General features: G+C 35.3%; 1 protein-coding gene across 2 annotated transcripts in view; it reads left to right on the top strand.

Moving 5' to 3' along the window:
- Positions 1 to 20,822, top strand: part of LDLRAD4 (low density lipoprotein receptor class A domain containing 4) — a 294,973-nt gene that overhangs the window by 43,267 nt on the left and 230,884 nt on the right. For both annotated transcript variants that reach the window (XM_081324425.1, XM_081324424.1), the window contains exon 2: positions 15,254 to 15,340. The gene's annotated coding sequence lies outside the window, so the exon portion shown is untranslated. The remainder of the gene's footprint in view (positions 1 to 15,253; positions 15,341 to 20,822) is intronic.

Genomic DNA, 20,822 nt, shown 5'->3' with positions numbered 1-20,822 from the left:
TCGACAAGCTCAGCGTCCTAACCCACTGAGCCACCGCGTCCCTCTTAATATATATATATATATATATATATATATATATATATATATATATATATATATATATATATATATATCATAAGAAATTAACATTATCTAATACAGAATAAAGAAAACAGCGAAATAAATAAATAAATAAATAAAAGCTTCTAATTTCTTTTACGGCAAATATAATCTCTTGCTTTATGATTACCAAAACAGTCCACTTTTTTCTATTATTCATTTCCCCCCCAGTCATCAAAACCACAAGTTATAAATCAGTTTTTTCTATTTCATGCAAAATGTCTATATGGGGTTTCCATTCAGCCATAAATGTAGATACTGTCTTTAATCAAAGAAGTTAATTTAGCCATGTCTGCAAATTTATTCATCTTCATCAACCATTCCTTCATTGTGGGTAACATTGAACCTTTCTATTTTCTAGCTGCAGTTGTCATTAAAAAAGGAATTCCATAATTTTTTTCTTGTTGCTTGTCCGTTAGTCTAAAAAAAAGTGCCTCTTGTTTCAATTATATTTTAGTCTTTAATATCTTCTGAATTAATGTATATATTTGTATCTATTTTTTTGGCCTTTTTTATATGTCCACCAATCATGATAAAATGTGCTTTCATGCTGTTCACATTTCCAGTAAAGACATGAGTAGCCTTTGTACATTTGAGACAATTTATTTGGTGACAAATATCAGTAATACATTATTTTATAAAAATTCTCTTTAAGGGTAGAACTTAATGTAAATTTCAATCCTTTCAACAACATACCACTTTACAATGCCTTGGTAAGGCCACACCTGGAATACTGCATCCAGTTTTGGTCACCACGATGTAAAAAAGATGTCGAGAGTCTAGAAAGAGTACAGAGAAGAGCAACACAGATGATTGGGGGACTGGAGACTAAAACATATAGGGAACCATTGCTGGAATTGGGTATGTGTAGTTTAATGAAGAGAAGGGTGAGGGGTGACATGATAGCAGTGTTCCAATATCTCAGGGGTTGCTACAAAGAAGAGGGAGCCAAGCTATTCTCCAAAGCACCTGAAAGCAGGACAAGAAGCAACGGATGGAAACTAGTCAAGGAGAGAAGCAACCTAGAGCTAAGGAGAAACGTCCTGACAGTTAGAACAACTAACCAGTGGAACAACCTGCCTCCAGAAGTGGTGAATGCTCCAACACTGGAAGTTTTTAAGAAGAGACTGGCCAGCCATTTGTCTGAAATGGTATAGGGTTTCCTGCCTGAGCAGGGGGTTGGACTAGATGACCTCCAAGGTCCCTTCCAACATTATTATTATTATTATTATTATTATTATATTATTATTATTATTATTATTATTATATTATTATTATTATTATTATTATTATTATTATTATTCAGCACACTAAAAAGTAGAGACATCACCCTGTCAGCAAAAGTGCGTATAGTTAAGGCTATGGCCTTCCCAGTTGCAATGTATGGCAGTGAAAGTTGGACCATAAAAAAGGCTGAGTGCCAAAGAATTGAGGCCTTTGAACTATGGTGCTGGAGAAGACTCCTGCAAGTCCCTTAGTCAGTCCTAGAGGAAATCAACCCTGAGTGCTCTTTAGAAGGCCAGATCCTGAAGCTAAAAATCAAATACTTTGGCCACCTAATGAGAAGGAAGGACTCACTGGAGAAGAGCCTAATGCTGGGAAAGATTGAGGGCAAGAGAAGAAAGGTACGACAGAGAATGAGGTGGCTGGATGGAGTCACTGAAGCAGTAGGCGTGAGCTTAAATGGACTCCAGAAGATGGTAGAGGACAGGAAGGCCTGGAGGAACGTTGTCCATGGGGTCGCGATGGGTCAGACACGACTTCGCAGCTAACAACATTATTATTATTATTATTACTATTATTATTATTACTACTATTACTATTATTATTATTATTATTATATTATAATATTATATTATATTTTCCCATTGATCCATTTGTATATTTTAGCCAAAATTTTAGCCCATTTTATCATACATTTCTTCATTCTTTTTCTTCTATCTCATATTTCAACAAAAGTTTATACATTTTAGCAATAACATGATTACTATTAGTACAGAGTTTTATTTCAAACTCAGTCTTACATTGTTCAAAACCATAAAATATTTTATCACTTAAAATATTTCTGATAATTGTACATAAGAAAACCATTGACAAGTATATCTTTCTGTTGTCAAATCTTCACTTGGTTTGATATTTTTCATTTTCCTGTATCAGGAACAATCACAATATATATTTTTTTAGTTATGAAGAAAAAATTGAGCTAACCTAGTGCCGCGTAACAGAGTGAGCGCCTGTTACTCGTCCCAGCTTCTGCCAACCTAGCAGTTCGAAAGCACGTAAAAATGCAAGTAGAAAAATAGGGACCGCTCCGGTGGGAAGGTAACAGCGTTCCGTGCGCCTTTGGTGTCTAGTCATGCCGGCCACATGACCACGGAGATGTCCTCGGACAAGCGCTGGCTCTTCGGCTTTGAAACGGAGATGAGCACCGGCCCCAAGAGTCGGAAACGACTAGCACGCATGTGCGGGGGAACCTTTACCTTTACCTTTAACAAGATTATAATATGCTAAACATGATAATGTATATAAGGAGGTTATAGCCATCAGGAAATAAATGTATGAATACGGTCTGAAGAATCTTTCCATTTTTTTCTCGTTGGTGATATCTACCTTTCTCCTCTGTCTTCTAACATAGTTCCTCTTTGTTATCATGTTTGGTTCTGCAAGCTTTCATTTTGTGTTCTTTATGGAGTATTTTTTAAAAACTTATCTAGAATCTAGAATGGAAGTTCCTATTCTGTATTTAGTGGATAAAAAAAGAAAACTGATTTCTCTATTTTCATTTGATAATATTTTTTAAATTTACTATTGGTTCATAATGTAATTTCCCTAGATAGTTTAGAAGTAAACATTAGACAGTAAAAAGCATTAAGTCAGAAATATATATGGAAAGTAGAGAGAATAGTTTGGCTTAAGACACTTTTAAAGTAAAATTTTAATAACAAATTATGCTATTACAAAGGAGCTAATGTGGATCTCAGTGAATGCAAATAATTATTTGAATGGTGGCTGTACATTATGCTCTCAGGTTTATGAAATGCTAATCCAGTGTTTTAATCAGCCTTGGCAATTTTAAGATGTGTGGACTTCAACTTGCAGAATTCCCCAACTCTCTTAAAGTTGCCAAGATTGAAAAACATTGTATTAGACCGTAGATGATTTCTAAACCAAATCTTTCATATTACCTTTCCTGTGATTTGGAGCATGGTTTCTTCAGTGCTTTGAATTTTGCATATTTTCTATGTTTTGTTTTTACAAACTTATCTCTGTCTCTCTCTCCCTCTGAACTCTGAAGTCTATAATACATCATTTGTGAAGCTTGGGACACATTTCACATAGCTATGTTACTACTTCTGTATGCATATGTCTACTCAAATGTTTCTCTATAGTCTAGCCTTTCAGTTTGGGATGTGCAAGATGCTACATGATTTCCAAATCTGATTCTTTAGTTTTGTTCGCAACTGTACTTTGACCCTTTCAATGTTCAATTGCTAGTCCATTGCCCAAAGTTATTTTCTACCATAGCAGTACAGGTGGAATCCTCCCTCTACTTAGTTTGTTCTGAAGATCTTTTTGTTACACAAGCATATAAAATAACTAATAGGTTTTCTAGTCTTGACCCTTGGGGTTTGGAAAATAGCAAGAACAGTTGTGACGCTTTGGACAGATTGATTCTCTATCCGATTCCAAGACTGTGTTATTACACTAATTGGCAGTAGCAATAAGATACTTAAGCATATAATGTAGCAGTTGTTTAGGAAGATCTAACTTCAAATGCCTATTTGATTGACCAGACTTTGCATTTCAGCCTAACTTGTCACATACAAAGGAAGGTCCTATGATATGATGTGACTATGCATCACTTTAAAATTGGGTCCTTAGAACAATTGTGACTGTATGTATCACAGTATATGGAATTGTATTTATGTTCCAAGCATAGTAGAAAATAAGAGCCTATTCTGGATTTCAACAACACAGATACATATCAGTTATTGTTTATTGATGTTTAAAGAAAAGTGATTAGCATGAAGAATACATTGGAGGGAAAGGATCAATATGTAAAAAGTACACACCAGAACTTGTTTTGGGGGTAATTGCAAACTTATTCATAGCATCTGTTATGTGAAAATATTGGCATTATTACACTAAAATAGTAATCTCACTGAAGGTGCTGTTTCCTGGACAAGATGTATACACTTAAAGCTGTGACTTAACATCTGACTTAAGCAAAAGATTTCTGTCAGGATGATGGAAAAATTGTACATGCAGGAATTATCTCAGTGAACATTTTCTGACAGTAGTGCGTGCAGAGTACTTTGCTAACATATTGCCATGCAAGTTTAGTTCTTTTAAGAAATTGTGATAAAGAGTATTTGGGATGATCTGAAGAGCAGCACTACTGGCTAATATAGAAGCTTATTTGAATGGGCAACCACGTACAGGATGCTTGAAGTCATGACTAGAAGTTCATTGGAAGGTTTCAATTTTAGCTTTTTTAACATTGTACATTTTTGAGTGTACAATGAGCCTGTACAATGAGAGCATATACTCTCTAATAATGACAGGTGTTGGAAGGCACAAAGATTTAATGTACATTTCAATGAAGTTGAAACCTGTAAAGAATTTGGTTCATGCATTTGTAGTGAGGATTTTTTAAATATATAAATAGGTACCTTGAGAGTGTACCAATATTGCTTATTTCTTTTAATGATTACCTCTTTTGATTTTCTAAATTAGAGTAACATCTAGCAGCTGGAAGTTATGCTAGAGGTGTTCTGGTTACCATAACTAGGCAATTCTTAATGGCAATGTCCTTAGAAGATGACCTATGATTACAACCCACAGCTTTGCTGTCATTTAGCTAGAGGGGACATGTGTTACTGTCGTAATCAATAGATGAGATTGGATGGATAACCGAATGATGAGACTGCGGGCTGGGTGTTTAGCTTGACATCTTGTCTGTGACAAGATAACATCATGGATGCTTGGGCAGTATTTCTTCCATCATCCTTATGCCTCAAGATAGAGTTATCTGTGTGCTTTGACATTCTATAATCCTAACTGAGATTAACAAAAGCCACACAAGTATAACCACATTTTCATATTAATAAAGGCAACACATGTTATAATACGTCTCATTTCTTGGGTAGTTTTTCCTCTGTTCTGCTGTGACAAAAGTAAATATACGGTATTTGATGTGCTTTTTTGAAAATTCAAGAATGTATTTTCTCATTAAATGTTTAACAAGACATTTTTAAAATGATGGTAAACCAAATATTTTGGTTATAAAGCAATGATTGGTAGCCTCTTTGCCCTCAAATATCTGTTGAAACAAATAGCTCTGCAGAAAACTAATAAGAAGCTTGCCTAGTGCCTGGCAGTCAGGCGTTCCAAAGCAAAGGGACTGCTTTAGACAAGCCATGCCTTCACATTCGTTGCCGTTTCATTGCCCATGGAAGTGTGATCCTAAAAAAACCTCTGCCCAAATTGACTGGGAATATTCCACCTGGAGGAGAAAATTTAATATAACCCAGAACTATATATACTGTATAAGGCTTAGTTTCCTACTTCCTTTCTTTTTGACCCATTCATTATTCCTTTAATCTTTTTATATGACCAACTGATCTCAGTGCACTACTTTTATACTGGTTATTCTTTTTATCCCGTTAATTCAGCACTAATTAATTCTTGAGGTTATCTTTCTTTATTTGTTGTATCATTTCCATTGCACTCAACTTTTTATGTTTCTCTCAACATATCCAATTCTTGCATCCGTATAAAAAAGGAGACAGAAGCATATTCTTACATGCAACCGTTTCCACTTCTTTTGACAAACTTTTATTCTTCGCATTTAATCTTATATTACCTAGTTTTTTTTATGCCAGCATTCGCAAAACTTAAAATGTCTTCATTTTCCCATCACACACACACACACATATAAATCTATCAATTGTATATGTATACGTGTGTGTATAAATATAACCAGGATAGTAAAATAAACAAACTGTTTAATATGCAAAACACTTAGCTTTCGTCGGCCAAACTGCCAACGACGTCAGAGCAAGAATAGGAGATCTGGGAGTTTGCCTATATAGCCAGCTGCTTTTGCACCCTGCTCATTGAGCGGGTCACTGGTCTATTTACTTCAAATGGCCGTAGCGTTTCTAAATGCCCCACATTTCTTCGTGTGCTTGCAGGATCAAAAGTTGTTTTCTTATTCATGGTCACTCCCCTGGTGAGCGTATAAACATCAGGGAGCCGATTACCCAGCTGCAGTTGTTTTGTACCTCCCCCTCTCTTCTTTGGTCGAACCTGAGCCTCCATCTCAAGACCTAATTGATTATATATATATATATATATATATATATATATATATATATATATATATATATATATATATATATATATAATCATTCACTCCCATTGAAATTCACCTTGGTCTTTAACAGATCCATACTCTTCACTGCATCATAAAATCTAACACCAACTACAAATCATTCAAGTTCTAAGGAAACACCACTTTATCTATGTACAATAATATTTATCTCCAACCAACACAGTTCTAATGATATCCTAAGCACTGATATAAGAGCTGGTTCCAGGACTGCTAAAGATACAACAGCTATTATATAAACAACCAGCTTCAAACTTCTTCACTATCAGCAAAGAGATCAGGTTTTTTTTTACAAGTTCAGAAAAAGGCTTTGCGAAAGAAAATAGAGAAACTCCACCTAATGTGCATCATGATATTTTGGATTTAAATTGAAAATAACTCACTTGCTGAAATCCCTGCATCTTTCTCCCTTTCATCTCAACAAATATTGCAAACAGATCTTTGTGAATATTATATTTGGAAAAAAATCATTTTGTTCAGGCAAGTGCCTAAGAGCTTGTCATTTCCTTACTCATGTATCCATCAAACAAGGATGGGGTTATCAGACATGCTTATCCTAATTTCTGTTCAATGTTGAAAATTTGCTAAGCATCCCATTTATTTTCACACATGCTTTACTTCTAAATATATATTGCTATTACACATTCAGCAAACAACCTTCAATTCATGCAAAACACTCCATTAATTTAAGCTTATTCACTTTATCATATGCTTTTTAGTGTATCAACAAATATGTATTTTTTTCTCACTTTCATACATTTCCCAATGACTTGCTGACAAGCTAAAATCTAGTCTGCATGTCTCTTCCTAGCATAAAGCCATATTGTGGTTCCTTGGTTTTGCTCATTGTCACCTGTTGTATCTTTTGATCAGAATTCTGCTAAATACATTCCCAGGAACATTTAACAAACTAATTCTACTACAGTTTTTTTTCATTAATTCTATCTTTGCCTTTATACAGGGGAACAATCATAGCATTCTTCTAGTTGCTGGTATCAAATTAATTAATACGGTAATTATGTGTTTAACTCAGTTTTTATATACAAGCTCTCATAACCTGTCAATTAAAGAACAGAGCCCCTGGGTCACATCAAGATCACTCCTCCCCTCCCAGACATTGATATTATGGATGTTATAGGATTTGAGACCTTAATCTCTAATAAGATAGTATCCATTCCCACAACTCAGCAGGTTTGGTAATGCATGCCAGATTGCTCAGTTACCTCTCCCCCCAAGTCATGGATAAATATTACTTTAATATAAATGGATTTGACCTTTACCAGCAATAGCTTAAGACCACTATCATGGATGGTCTAGGCTGCGGGTGTCAAACTCGCAGGCTGGCAGTTTGACGCCCCTGGTCTAGGCTTGCAACCAAGCATGCAGCAAATTGTTCCTCCATTAAAGCCTTCCCTAAAGCTTCCTACAGTGCTTCTCCCATCTGGTCATGTCCAAAATAAATTGGTCCTTCCCCCCAATGTTAGGTACCTTATATGTCCAGCCCAACTTTTGGCTGCAAGTCAGCAGGACCACAGTTGCCCCAGATCATCCCAGATTCAAATGCAATTAATTAGCTACCATGTTTTGTTGTTGTTGTTGTTAGCTGCGAAGTCGTGTCCGACCCATCGCGACCCTATGGACAACATTCCTCCAGGCCTTCCTGTCCTCTACCATCTTCTGGAGTCCATTTAAGCTCACGCCTACTGCTTTAGTGACTCCATCCAGCCACCTCATTCTCTGTCGTCCCCTTCTTCTATTGCCCTCGATCTTTCCCAGCATTAGGCTCTTCTCCAGTGAGTCCTTCCTTCTCATTAGGTGGCCAAAGTATTTGAGTTTTAGCTTCAGGATCTGGCCTTCTAAAGAGCAGTCAGGATTGATCTCCTCTAGGACTGACCGGTTTGATCGCCTTGCAGTCCAAGGGACTCGCAGGAGTCTTCTCCAGCACCATAGTTCAAAGGCCTCAATTCGTTGGCGCTCAGCCTTTCTTATGGTCCAACTTTCACTGCCATACATTGCAACTGGGAAGACCATAGCCTTGACTATACGCACTTTTGTTGACAGGGTGATGTCTCTGCTTTTTAGTGTGCTGTCTAGATTTGCCATGGCTTTCCTCCCCAGGACCAAGCGTCTTTTAATTTCTTGGCTACAGTCCCCATCTGCAGTGATCTTGGAGCCCAGGAAAATAAAATCTGTCACTACTTCCATTTCTTCCCCATCTATTTGCCAGGAATTGAGAGGGCCAGATGCCATGATCTTGGTTTTCTTAATGTTAAGTTTCAACCCAAGTTTTGCACTCTCCTTCTTCACCCGCAACAAGAGGCTCTTAGTTCTTCTTCACTTTCTGCCATTAGAGTGGTATCATCTGCGTATCTTAGCTTGTTGATATTTCTTCCGGCAATCTTAATTCCAACTTTTGATTCATCTAGCCCTGCCTTTCTCATGATGTGCTCTGCATATAAGTTAAATAGGCAGGGCGACAGTATACAGCCTTGCCGGACTCCTTTCCCAATTTTGAACCAATCAGTGGTTCCGTGTCCAGTTCTCACTGTTGCTTCTTGACCATGTTTACCATAAGAATAGAACTGTGTTTTTTGAAACGCTTTCAAAGAGTTCATATTCCATGGAAATAAAACATTTAAACCAAATAATCTATCAGTTTGTCTGGCTAAATTGTAAAATTTCATATATATATTTGCAAAGGAATAAACACTTGTAAAATTCTGATTCAGTAGGTTTTGGAAAGAGGTTGGAGAACATTTCACAAAGCTTCTAACTACTGTCATATGGAACCAGTGTTCCTGCTTGCTGGAAAGATCAAAAGTTTAAACTGCTCTCCTGCACTGTAACATGTTGTATTAACAGCAGATTCATTTATTTCCTAATTAACAAAAAGTGTTCTTTTTATTTAAACCATCTGGCCACAGAGCATGTTGTTTAACTGCTTGCTGTTACAGTTTGGAGCCACAGAGAAGGTGGGGGGGAATGTTTTGGCTCTTATTTTGGCTAGCAACTAAATCAGTGCTGTAGGTGTATTAATACACATGCTTGTCATTGCAGCATTTACTCCTTATTGATCGTGCATACACACACACACACGGAGACTAAGATTTATTTTTACAGACAAAACATTTTTAACATTGACAGTTGGTTCATGCTACTCAGGCAGTTACAACAGAGTGCTGCCATTCTCTTTTCATATCAAGAGTACTATCTACAGCAAATATTTTTCGATGACCTTTTGCTGTAGGCACTTGGGCACTTTATAGTAGCTCAATAATGCCCTTTTGGCATGTCTTCATTTGTGATATAGTATAAAAATTAATTTATACTGTATATACTTATTTAGTTATTTGCTAATTCTGAAAGGTCTCCAGCTTTCTACTGATCCTTTTTTGATTGCTTGATATATACAGCAGCCATGCTTACTTACCTTGCATTGCATTGATAAAAGGAATTCTGGCTGGCATCTGAACTTTAAACTACAGACATACCCCAGTCCTCAGCTTATGACCATAATGGAGCCTGGAATTTCTGTCGTAGGACATGATGGTCATTATTCAAGGCACACATGTGACATTTTATGACCTGTTTTACAGCAGTTATTAAGCAAATGATGTGGTTGTTAAGCACATGCATGTATCCCTATGGATGTTTTTTGCCAGAAACTGGCCCAAAAGGCCAAATACCAGAAAAACAACTAGTTTTTATACTTATATGACTAGTTATATGACTGTGGAATGCAGAGCCAGCAGTGAAGGTGATCTGGTTGCCAAGTGCTTAAAATGCTGATTTGTGACCAGGGGAATGTGTACAACTGTCGGATATCCAGAGGTGGTTCATAAGTAGCTTTGGGGGAGGTTCATTGTAACTTATTGGTTTTAGGTCAAGGACTACATGTGTATGATTATGAGGCTATAAATAATTAAACTTTCCAATTGATGTATTTTGCTTTCCTTAACTTTCCAAAGAGAGCCAATCTATTGTGGTGGTTAAGACATCAGACTAGAAACTGGGGGGGGGGGGGAACTGTGAGTTCTAGTCACTGAGCAGTTGATAAACTATTCAGATTGACCAGTCCGTAGGGTTAGAAGGTCAGATGTGATTTTATTGTCTTCTTGTGTTACTTAATCCTCTTTAAGCATATATTGTCTCAACAATTGTCTGGGTTCTGTAACCAGATTCCTGATTCCAAAATGATGAGCAGTTTTCCTAGGAAGCATTGAAAGCAAAAGACCCGTTGCCTTTATAATATGCAAAGACTGAAGTGTTTGCCCATATAGATTTTCTCAGAAGCCCAACATTTTCCCATAACATGACATCTACCTCAATAAGCTAGAAAACTGACATTCTTTATACAGTGTTGCTGTTCGTAGTCATCTTGCAGTTCCTGTTGAAATGCAGTGCCCACTGCATTTCTCTTGTCTTCCATCTTTTTCCTCTTTGATTCTACATTTAGTAGCTATTGCATGTGCTCTGTTGCTTTGTTCTTCTGAAATAATTTTGATGAATGAGTCTATCCTATATTATTTTTATTGTAAGTCTTCTTTAGACATTTATAGAAAGTTGCCTGTGATTAACATCATCTATTTTCCTTTTAAATGAACTTGGCATTTACAAAATTTGGGAAATCATATGCTTGAATTTTCCTGTGTGAAAAGATAAAACTAAAGCAGCAGGAGAGGAGAGCAAACGTGATAGTGGTTTTTCTCTAGACTGATTATTTTCTTTTGATCTAAAGGAACGGCATCATTCTTGCAGTCTAATGTGGAAGGAGCAATCAAAAAGAAGGAGTAGCTTTGTTTAATTTGAAGGTCTGGCTTAAAAATGCTAAATGGTTTGCCTTCACACTCTCTCTCCTCTTTAGTATAAATTCCCATGTAGTGTTGGTGTTTGAGTCATGGTATGTGAGTGTACTTTTAATGTACTATCATTTATACTATTTTTTCTGGTCTTTTCTACCTTAGGTAATCGAATTGCCAAACTGTAAGTCTTATCTTATATTGTAGTAGGAAACAGTTACATTCTATAAAGAATTTGCAATATATTCTCAGCAACAAGTGATCTAGTTTTCATCTGCAATTTAAAATTTGATCTGACCAAATGAAATATATAGTAGCAATTAATCAGTTTTGATCATTCTCTGTGTGTGTGTTATATTATAAGGTCAATACACAGACAAACCTGTCAATTAACTTTTATTGTGATATCTTGAAATAAGAACACAAGAAGAGCCCTATTGGATAAGGCTATAGATCCAACTGGATGCTAAAAACATTCTATCCATATTTACTGACTGAAAGCAATAACGCAGCAACCTGGCTTATATAATTATAAATGTTTGAAGAAAAAATATTTCTAATTTGCTAAGTAATAAAATTAATAAAGGTTTACTGCATAGGAATCTTCTAGGTTTGTAAGGGCTTAAAATTGATTTGTGTGATTTATATTAATATTCTAGTATAGAACGAGAAATGTAGCAACCTGAACTAGATGAGATTTGTCTATAGTAGTTCATGCCTTTTAAAATGAGACTTCTGTGAATTTTAGTTAGGAAATGGTATATAGAATGCTGTTTTTATTAGATGATTTACCTCTAAAGTTCCTGGCACATGACGATAACAGGATATGACAAACACAGCCTAGAGAATTTCCTTTAGAATTCTAGAGAGGGATTTCTAGTGAAACTTGCTCATTTTTTTTCTCAAATGTCTGGCTGATCACTTGAGGGTGACATATGGTAGAAACATGCTTTGAGGGACAAGCCTCCTGTATGGCAAACAGTACCATGCAAAACAGACAGATGGTGGCTTCTTCAACCTTGGAAAGTTGTTTAATCCTACATACTGGCAAAGTCTAAGTGTAGAGAGACGGAGAAAAAGCTATACAACCTTAATGGCATCTGAAGCAAAGATGCGATGAAAATGCTCACAGATAGCTTTATACTTTCAATGTAACCATGTTAATCTGATATAATCAAATAGAACAATCCTGGTTGTTTCAAAATATATAGTAAATAACAACAAATAGAATCTCTTGTTTGAAATTTATATGAAAAGAGTACGCTTGAAAAGATACTCATCTGAATTGTTCAATTGCTCAGGAGAGAGATGCATTTTTTAAAGTCTATTTTGAAGCTTATTTACCTGTTTGCTAATTATATTTTCCTGTCTCCCAATCTTTAGTATTTATTATATTTTTCTTTGTAATAATAATAATAATAATAATAATAATAATAATAATAATAATAATAATAATAATAATAATAATAATAATAATAATAATATAGTAATAATAATAATAATGTTGGAAGGTACCTTGGAGGTCTAGTCCAACCCCCTGCTCAGGCAGGAAACCTTATACCATTTCAGACAAATGGCTGTCCAGTCTCTTAAAAACTTCCAGTGTTGGAGCATTCACCGCTTCTGGAGGCAGGTTGTTCCACTGGTTAATTGTTCTAACTGTCAGGAAGTTTCTCCTTAATTCTAGGTTGTTTCTCTCTTTGATTAGTTTCCATCCGTTGCTTCTTGTCCTGCCTTCAGGTGCTTTGGAGAATAGATTGACTCCCTCTTCTTTGTGGCAGTCCCTGAGATATTGGAAGACTACTATCATGTCCCCCCTCATCTTTCTCTTCATTAAACTAGACATACCCAATTACAGCAACCGTTCCTTATATGTTTTAGTCTCCAGTCCCCTAATCATCTTTGTTGCTCTTCTCTGTACTCTTTCTAGAGTCTCAACTTCTTTTTTACATTGTGGTGACCAAAACTGGATGCAGTATTCCAAGTGTGGTCTTACATTAATTATGTACTATCACATGTTAACTCTTAGCAACTGCATAGATGGATTTTCTCTATGAGAATCTGCCCCTAACTTGGTTTTTCCATCCTTAATGATACACCCATCACCATTGCAACAGAGTCCGTGCTGATGGGCATCTTCTCTTTTCTTCTATCTTTACCAGCATTATCACCTTCTTTAGAGAACTAGCTCTTTACATACAGGTAATCCTTAATTTACAACCACAATTCCTTCTTATGACTATAACTTTGTTGCTTGTATCTTACGATTCATATTAATAGTTTTATTTAGTATCCTAAATAAAAGCCGTGGTGGTGCAGTGGTACAGTGGTTAGAATGCAGTACTGCAGGCTATTTCTGCTGATTGCTGGCTGCCAGCAGTTCGGCAGTTTGATTCTCATTGGTTCAAGATTGACTCAGCCTTCCATCCTTCCGAGGTTGGTAAAATGAGGACCCAGATTGTTGGGGGCAATATGCTGACTCTGTAAACAGCTTAGAGAGGGTTTTAAAGCACTGTGAAGTAATATATAAGTTTAAGCGCTATTGCTATCCTAGTATGATTTATTTTGATTGCTTACTTAGTATCCTATGACCATCACTGAGTGTTGTATCTTATGATTTATGATGAATGTATTTTATAATTATAATCATGTTTTATCACTTGTTGCTTGTATGTACACTGAGAGGTTATGCATCGGAGAGAAATTCATTGTGTGTCCAATCACACTTGGCCAATAAAGAATTCTAATTCTAAAATTAGGACCACAATGCTAAGTGATATGATTGCTAAGTGAGTTACACCTGATTTTATGAGTTTGTTTTGTCACGGTTGTTAAGTGAATCCAGCATTCCCCATTGACCTTGGTTGTTGGAAGACCCCTGGGAAGGTTGCAAATGGCAAATCATGTGACCCTGGGACTTTGCAACCATAGTAAATACATGCCGGTTTGCCAAATGTCCGAATCACAGTCACGTGACCCCTGGGATGCTGTGACAATCATGAGTTGAAGGACTGGTTGTAAGTCTATGGAGATTCTCAATCATCCAGGCCACGGTTGTCCCAAAGGTGCTTTTTCAGGTGGCAACTGGACTTTCTTGTTTTTCTTTGAAGGCGTTTCGCTTATCATCCAAGAGGCCTCTTCAGCTCTGACTGGATGGTGGGGAATGGAAGGATTTATATTGCAGACCAGCTGTCTGGAAGGAATATAAATCCTTCCATACCCACCATCAGTCAGAGCTGAAGAAGCTTCTTGGATGACAAGAGAAATGCCTTCAAAGAAAAACAAGAAAGTCCAGTTGCCACCTGAAAAAGCATCCTCGGTACTGGTTGTAAGCAATTTTTTCCAGTGCCATTGTAATTTCAAATAGTTGTTAAGTGAATGGCTGTAATTTGAAGACTGCTTGTAATACGTACAACGTAGGTTAATTTGAGCCTGTTTATTTGTACCTTGAGTAAGAATTCTAGATTAATTTACTCAATAATCCATTTGTTTGGTTTCTTGGCTGTCCACGGTATTCTCGGGAGTCTTGTCCAATGCAAAAGCATCGATACTATTCCTATCCTGCCTCTTCATTCCTTGTATAATATGTAATTAGAAACTACTGTATGTAGAGTATCATAAAAATTTGGAATGTATGTAAAAACAGTAAAAAACACTAGTAAGATTGTTTAATTTTTTCTAATTATTTTTTAAATATTTAAAAAACATGGGTAGTGAAAACAATTACTTCTTAGCAAGTATGACCTAAGTATAATAAATGAGAATAATAATTAGTGAAATAAAGTCAAATAGATCTTTATTCTCCTGTATAGAAAAACACATTATTTTTATCCTCTAAGCAGTTGATAATTTGTCTTGAAAGTCCATCTTTCAACTGAGATCACAACAGAGGTTCATCAAGGTCTTCCTGGAGAAGAAGACTTGGAAATTTAAAACATTTTTTGTCTGTTTTTCCCCACAGAATAACTGGTATTACTGGATGAACAGGACAATGATTATTAACTAAATAGAATTCAAAGCTGTACTGGGGCTTCCTGAATCAATCTTGGTGAGTAACATGATTTACATATTCTTTATATAATACTTCCTACTGGGAAAAATTATCTTATACTTTTTATTGTAAGTGGCTATATTACTGTCAATCACAGTTTTCCCTACATCAACAGTGTCTCTTCTCCTAAGCACTTCCAAGTCATACATTAGAAATGCTGTGCTAAGATTTTAAAATATGGCTGTTTTAATGGAAATAATATGCAACCTTTCAATAGTTAAAATGAAAATTTTAATAATAAATATCTCATGTGTGTTTTGATAAAATCGGAATATATACTTGCAATAGATTTAAAGAAATGATAGCTAACCTGCTATAATTATCTGAATGAGTATAATTGACTGAAATTAATAATTATCAATACAATATAGCAAAGATATAATAAAAAAGTGTTAATTGCTATAAGCTTGGCCTTGATTTTTCATAGCTAAACTGAACTAGACAACTCATGACCCTTCGGGTCATTGTTTCAGAGATATTTCCTCATCAGATTCCTCAGTGCCTTTAGCAATGATAGACTTTCTAATGTACTTGAAAAGTTTTTAAAAATTTAGGGAGATATTCAGAGATATATCTACTTGAAAATAGCCCATATTGAACTATATAGCTCAGTCAAACATCAGCACAGGAAGTGTTTCATCCCATTTTGTATTATGCCATAAACTGTCTTATGATTAATTTTATGCCATAATATATTTTATAACATTTGGCAGATTATGATTTTGGATATATTCTGGAGTTAGTTCCTTTAATGTACCTGGTTTAAAATATTTTTGCTCCACTTTCCTCAATTAAAGGTTACAGAAAAGAGAATTTTAGTAGTATATGTGTTAGAGATTAAACTTGATTTGGGTGACAATATTATATAATGGAGTAAAAGCACCTTTAAGGAGTTAAACGGTCTAAGGGTGTGGCTGTAATTATTCCACATAAAAGAGAGTTAGATGTTACACGTAGTTGTTCTTGTATATGTGTTTGATGTTAGTGTTTGGATACCTCTTGTTCTCTTGTTTGCTAACTTGATATTTATTCTCTCAAGAATCAACTGCTTGCTACAGTGTATATTGTTTTTGATATTGGTAAGCAGCTTTTGTATTTTGATACTATGTTTTTATGGACTGACTTTTATGTGCATGATACTGGATTGATACTTGGACTATTTCTTACTGTGTTTCTTTTTGTTGTCTGAGTAAAAATAAGTTATAAAACTCGTGTTAGTGCATTACTGTTTGCCTAAAAGTCCCAGCACAACTTCCACTGTGTATTAATAATACTCTGTTAAACAAACCATTTTTTCAACAACATATTCTAACAATGGTTATGGGCCCAGATCCAGTGTGGTGCTGAGGACAGGCACAGTATTGTATTTATATTTCCTAACTGAGTTTTCAAATTCAGACAATGGCACAAGGACTATTCAATCCATTCTGCATTACCCGGCTTAATGGGTCAAACTACGTATCCTGGTCTACACAATGTAGTTTGCTATTACAAAATCAAGGTCTTTGGAAAATAGTCCATAATCCTCCTGATGTAACTGCCTGGGATCCAACTAATGAAGAAGATAACAAGAAGATTGTAGACTTCAATAAAGACAATGATAAGGCTTTATCTATCATTGGGCTAACATTAGGAGACCAACAGCTAGTCCATGTGCGTGGAGAAGAATCTGCTGCTAAATGTTGGGCTAAGTTGAAAAAGATTTTTGTTCGGGACAGTGTTGGTGCTCATATAAATCTTACCAGAAAGCTATTTAGAGCTAGACTGGAAAAGAATGGCGATATGTTAGCTCACCTTAACTTTATAAAAGCAACTTTGTTGGAACTGCAAGAAAAAGAACTTATTTTCTCAGAGCTTCACCAGGTTTACATCATTTTATCATCATTGGATGAGAGCTACGATGCCTTTGTATCGTCCTTGGAGGTTTTGTCCAAAGAAGACCTAACTGTTTCTTCAATAACTGGAAGGTTGTTGGAAGAATCAAGATGTCGTATGGAGAGAAAACAGTTGAGAGAGCCATTGCAACAAGAAATAAAGAAGACTGAATCTGCTTATATTTTAAGGAAATGCTTTAATTGTGGGTTAAAGGGACATATTGCTAAGTTTTGTCAGAATAGTAATTGTCAGAGAAAGGAAAGCCATAGAAAGAATAAAAAGCTGATTAATGTAGCTGTAGCTAATAGAACTACTAATAACCACAATTGGTGGGTGGTAGATAGTGGAGCTACACATTGTATTTCAAAAATAAAAAGGGATTTTGAGAATATAAGGTCTAGTAAAAAATATATTTCTATGGCTAATGGCTGGAGAGTCAAGGTCTCTGGAGAGGGTAAGGTTTACTGTTCATTTTTAAAACAAAATTTGGAAATGTTATATGTTCCCAGATGTGATTATAATCTATTATCAGTTAAGGCATTATTGGAAGCAGGTTTTAAAGTTACTTTCCAAGGGGAGGAATGTCTTATTCAAAAGAATGAAGTGAACTTAATAGCTAATATGAAAGACGGTTTGTTTGTAATTAGCAATGATCCTATAATAATGGCTACTACTTGTACAAATCAAAAACCACATGATGAATGTATTCATTTATTACATAGAAGATTGGGTCATGTGAATTTTAATACACTAAAAAGAACTGTAGCTTTGTCTAATGGGTTTAAGTTAAAGGCTTGTAAGAAATTTCTACAGTGTAACGTATGTGGTAGAGAAAAGAGCAGGGCAGCACCAGCTAATAGGTTAGATGGATTTAAAACCACAACTCCATTAGAACTGGTATTTATGGATTTGATAGGTCCTATGAAACCCAGTTTAGGGGGTGCTTGCTACATATTAAATATTCTAGACCATTATAGCAGATATGGGTTCTGTTATCTCCTTACGTCAAAAACTGAAACTATACAAACAATATCTAATTGGCTCAAGTTTGTACAAAGGAAAACTCAGTTAAATGTAAAAACCATAATAACAGACAATGGAACTGAGTTTGTTAATAAACAGTTCAATGAGCTGTTAGTTTCAGAGGGAATAGAGCATAGACGTACAGCTCCTTATAGACCTCAGCATAATGCATTTGTTGAACGGAGGGGCCAAACATTGCAAGCTATGATTAGATCTATGATTGAAGATTCTGGTTTACCTGATAGCTTATGGGGAGAAGCAGCAAAATGTGCTAATCATATTTTAAACAATGTGGTTAGTTCAGCTACAGGTAAAATTCCTTATACCTTATGGTATAAGAGAAAACCAAATCTTAGTTATATTCACACATTTGGGACACCTGCTTGGGTACATATTCCAAGTTCAATAAGAAATAAAGGAGAACATAGAGCTAAACAATTATTTTTTGTTGGCTATGAGTTAAACCATAAGTCTTATCGGTTCTGGGAGAAAGGTACTAAAAACATTTATTGTAGTTCTAGCGCTGTTTTTCAAGAACAGTCAGGCTGGGAAAGGGTAGAAGATATTGTATATATTCCTCAACAAGATTTAACTAACTCCTCAAATGAAAGTGATAAAGAAGAGGAGGAACCTGCTAGAGAGATCAAACAAGAACCACTGATAGTGGAGACAGGAGAGGAAGAAGATAATAATGTAAATGTACCTATAAGTCCAATAATTCTCAGAAGGTCTAACAGGGAAAGACGACAGCCTGATCGTTTCGAGGCAGGTTTAATTTGTCAAATAGACATTGAACCTTCTAATGTTGAAGAATTAAAAATGTATCCTGAGAATGAAAGAAAGAATTGGAAAGTAGCTATGGATAAAGAAATAAAGTCTTTGCAAGATCTTAATGTTTATCAAGAGGTTAAAATACCTAAAACAGAAAAGTTAATTGGATGTAAATGGGTTTTTAAACTGAAAGAAAGTGTTACAGGAGAGGTAATACATAAAGCAAGATTAGTTGCTCAAGGATTTGCACAGAATAATAGTGATTATGATGAAGTATTTTCCCCAACGTTAAGAGCTTCCACTCTTAGGGCTGCTTTAGTTTGGGCAGCAAATAAGAATTATAGTATAAAACATGTAGATATTGAAACTGCTTATTTGCATGCAACATTAAACCATGATATATATATGAAAGTTCCATCAGGAATAGAAAGTAAGGTAGGGTACTGTTGGAAACTGAATAAGAGTTTGTATGGTTTAAAACAGTCAGGTTATGAGTGGAATAGATGTTTAGTAAAAGAGTTAAATAGTTTGGGATTTAAAGCTAGTATTGCAGATCCTTGTTTATTTATAAAACAGCAAAATAGTGAATTATCATTGTTATTATTATTCACTGATGATATTGCTATTATAGCAAAAGATGAAACAGAAACTGAAAGAATAATTTCAGGATTAAAAAGAAAATTTAGAGTAAAAGATCTAGGAGCTATTAGTCATTACCTAGGGCTGGATATTGTCAGGACTAGTAAAGGATTTAAATTGTCTCAAGCTAAGAAAATTAATGGTTTGCTGAAACGTTATAATATGGAAAACTGTAAACCAGTAAAAACACCTATGATTCAAGGTTTTGAGAGTTCAGCAGATAACAGCAATGTCTTTGATAAAAAGATATATCAATCATTAATAGGCAGCTTGATGTATTTATGTAACTGGTCAAGACCTGATATAGCATTTACAGTTAATCATTTAGCTAGATATTGTGAGAATCCTACAACCAGATGTTGGCAAGGTGCGAAAAGAGTTTTAAGATATTTGAAGCACACCATACATTATTCTCTATATCTAGAGCCAACAAAGGAATTGGAACTAAAAGCATTTGCAGATGCTAGTTTTGCATCTGATACTGTAACCAGGAAATCCACTTCAGGATTGGTTGTATTATTGGGAAACGCTTTAGTAGGATGGAGGTCTAACAGACAGAAGCATATAAGCTTATCAACAACTGAATCCGAATTTTCTTGTTTATCTTTATTATGTACTGAGCTATTGGTATGGAAACAATTATTGTTTGATATGGGTTTAAATTGTAATGAACCAATAAAAGTGTATGAAGACAATCAAGCAGCTATAAAATTAGCAACTAATGCTGCAGTGAAAACTAGATCAAAACATACGGATCTACGGTATCTAAATGTCAGACAATGTGTTAAAGATAATTTGATTAAACTGGAATATTGTGCAACTGAAGATAATATTGCTGACCAGTTTACTAAAGCTCAGGGTGCTATAAAGCATAAATCTGTTTGTGATATGTGTAATTTGAGATTGTAAATAATATGCCACCCAAAAGGGGAGATTGTTAGAGATTAAACTTGATTTGGGTGACAATATTATATAATGGAGTAAAAGCACCTTTAAGGAGTTAAACGGTCTAAGGGTGTGGCTGTAATTATTCCACATAAAAGAGAGTTAGATGTTACACGTAGTTGTTCTTGTATATGTGTTTGATGTTAGTGTTTGGATACCTCTTGTTCTCTTGTTTGCTAACTTGATATTTATTCTCTCAAGAATCAACTGCTTGCTACAGTGTATA

Source organism: Vipera berus, assembly GCF_964194415.1.
Source record: "Vipera berus genome assembly, chromosome: 3".
In the NCBI taxonomy this organism is placed as follows: Eukaryota; Metazoa; Chordata; class Lepidosauria; order Squamata; family Viperidae; genus Vipera; species Vipera berus.
The sequence above is the reverse complement of the archived record's forward strand: the minus strand, read 5'-3'. Positions and strand labels throughout refer to the sequence as shown.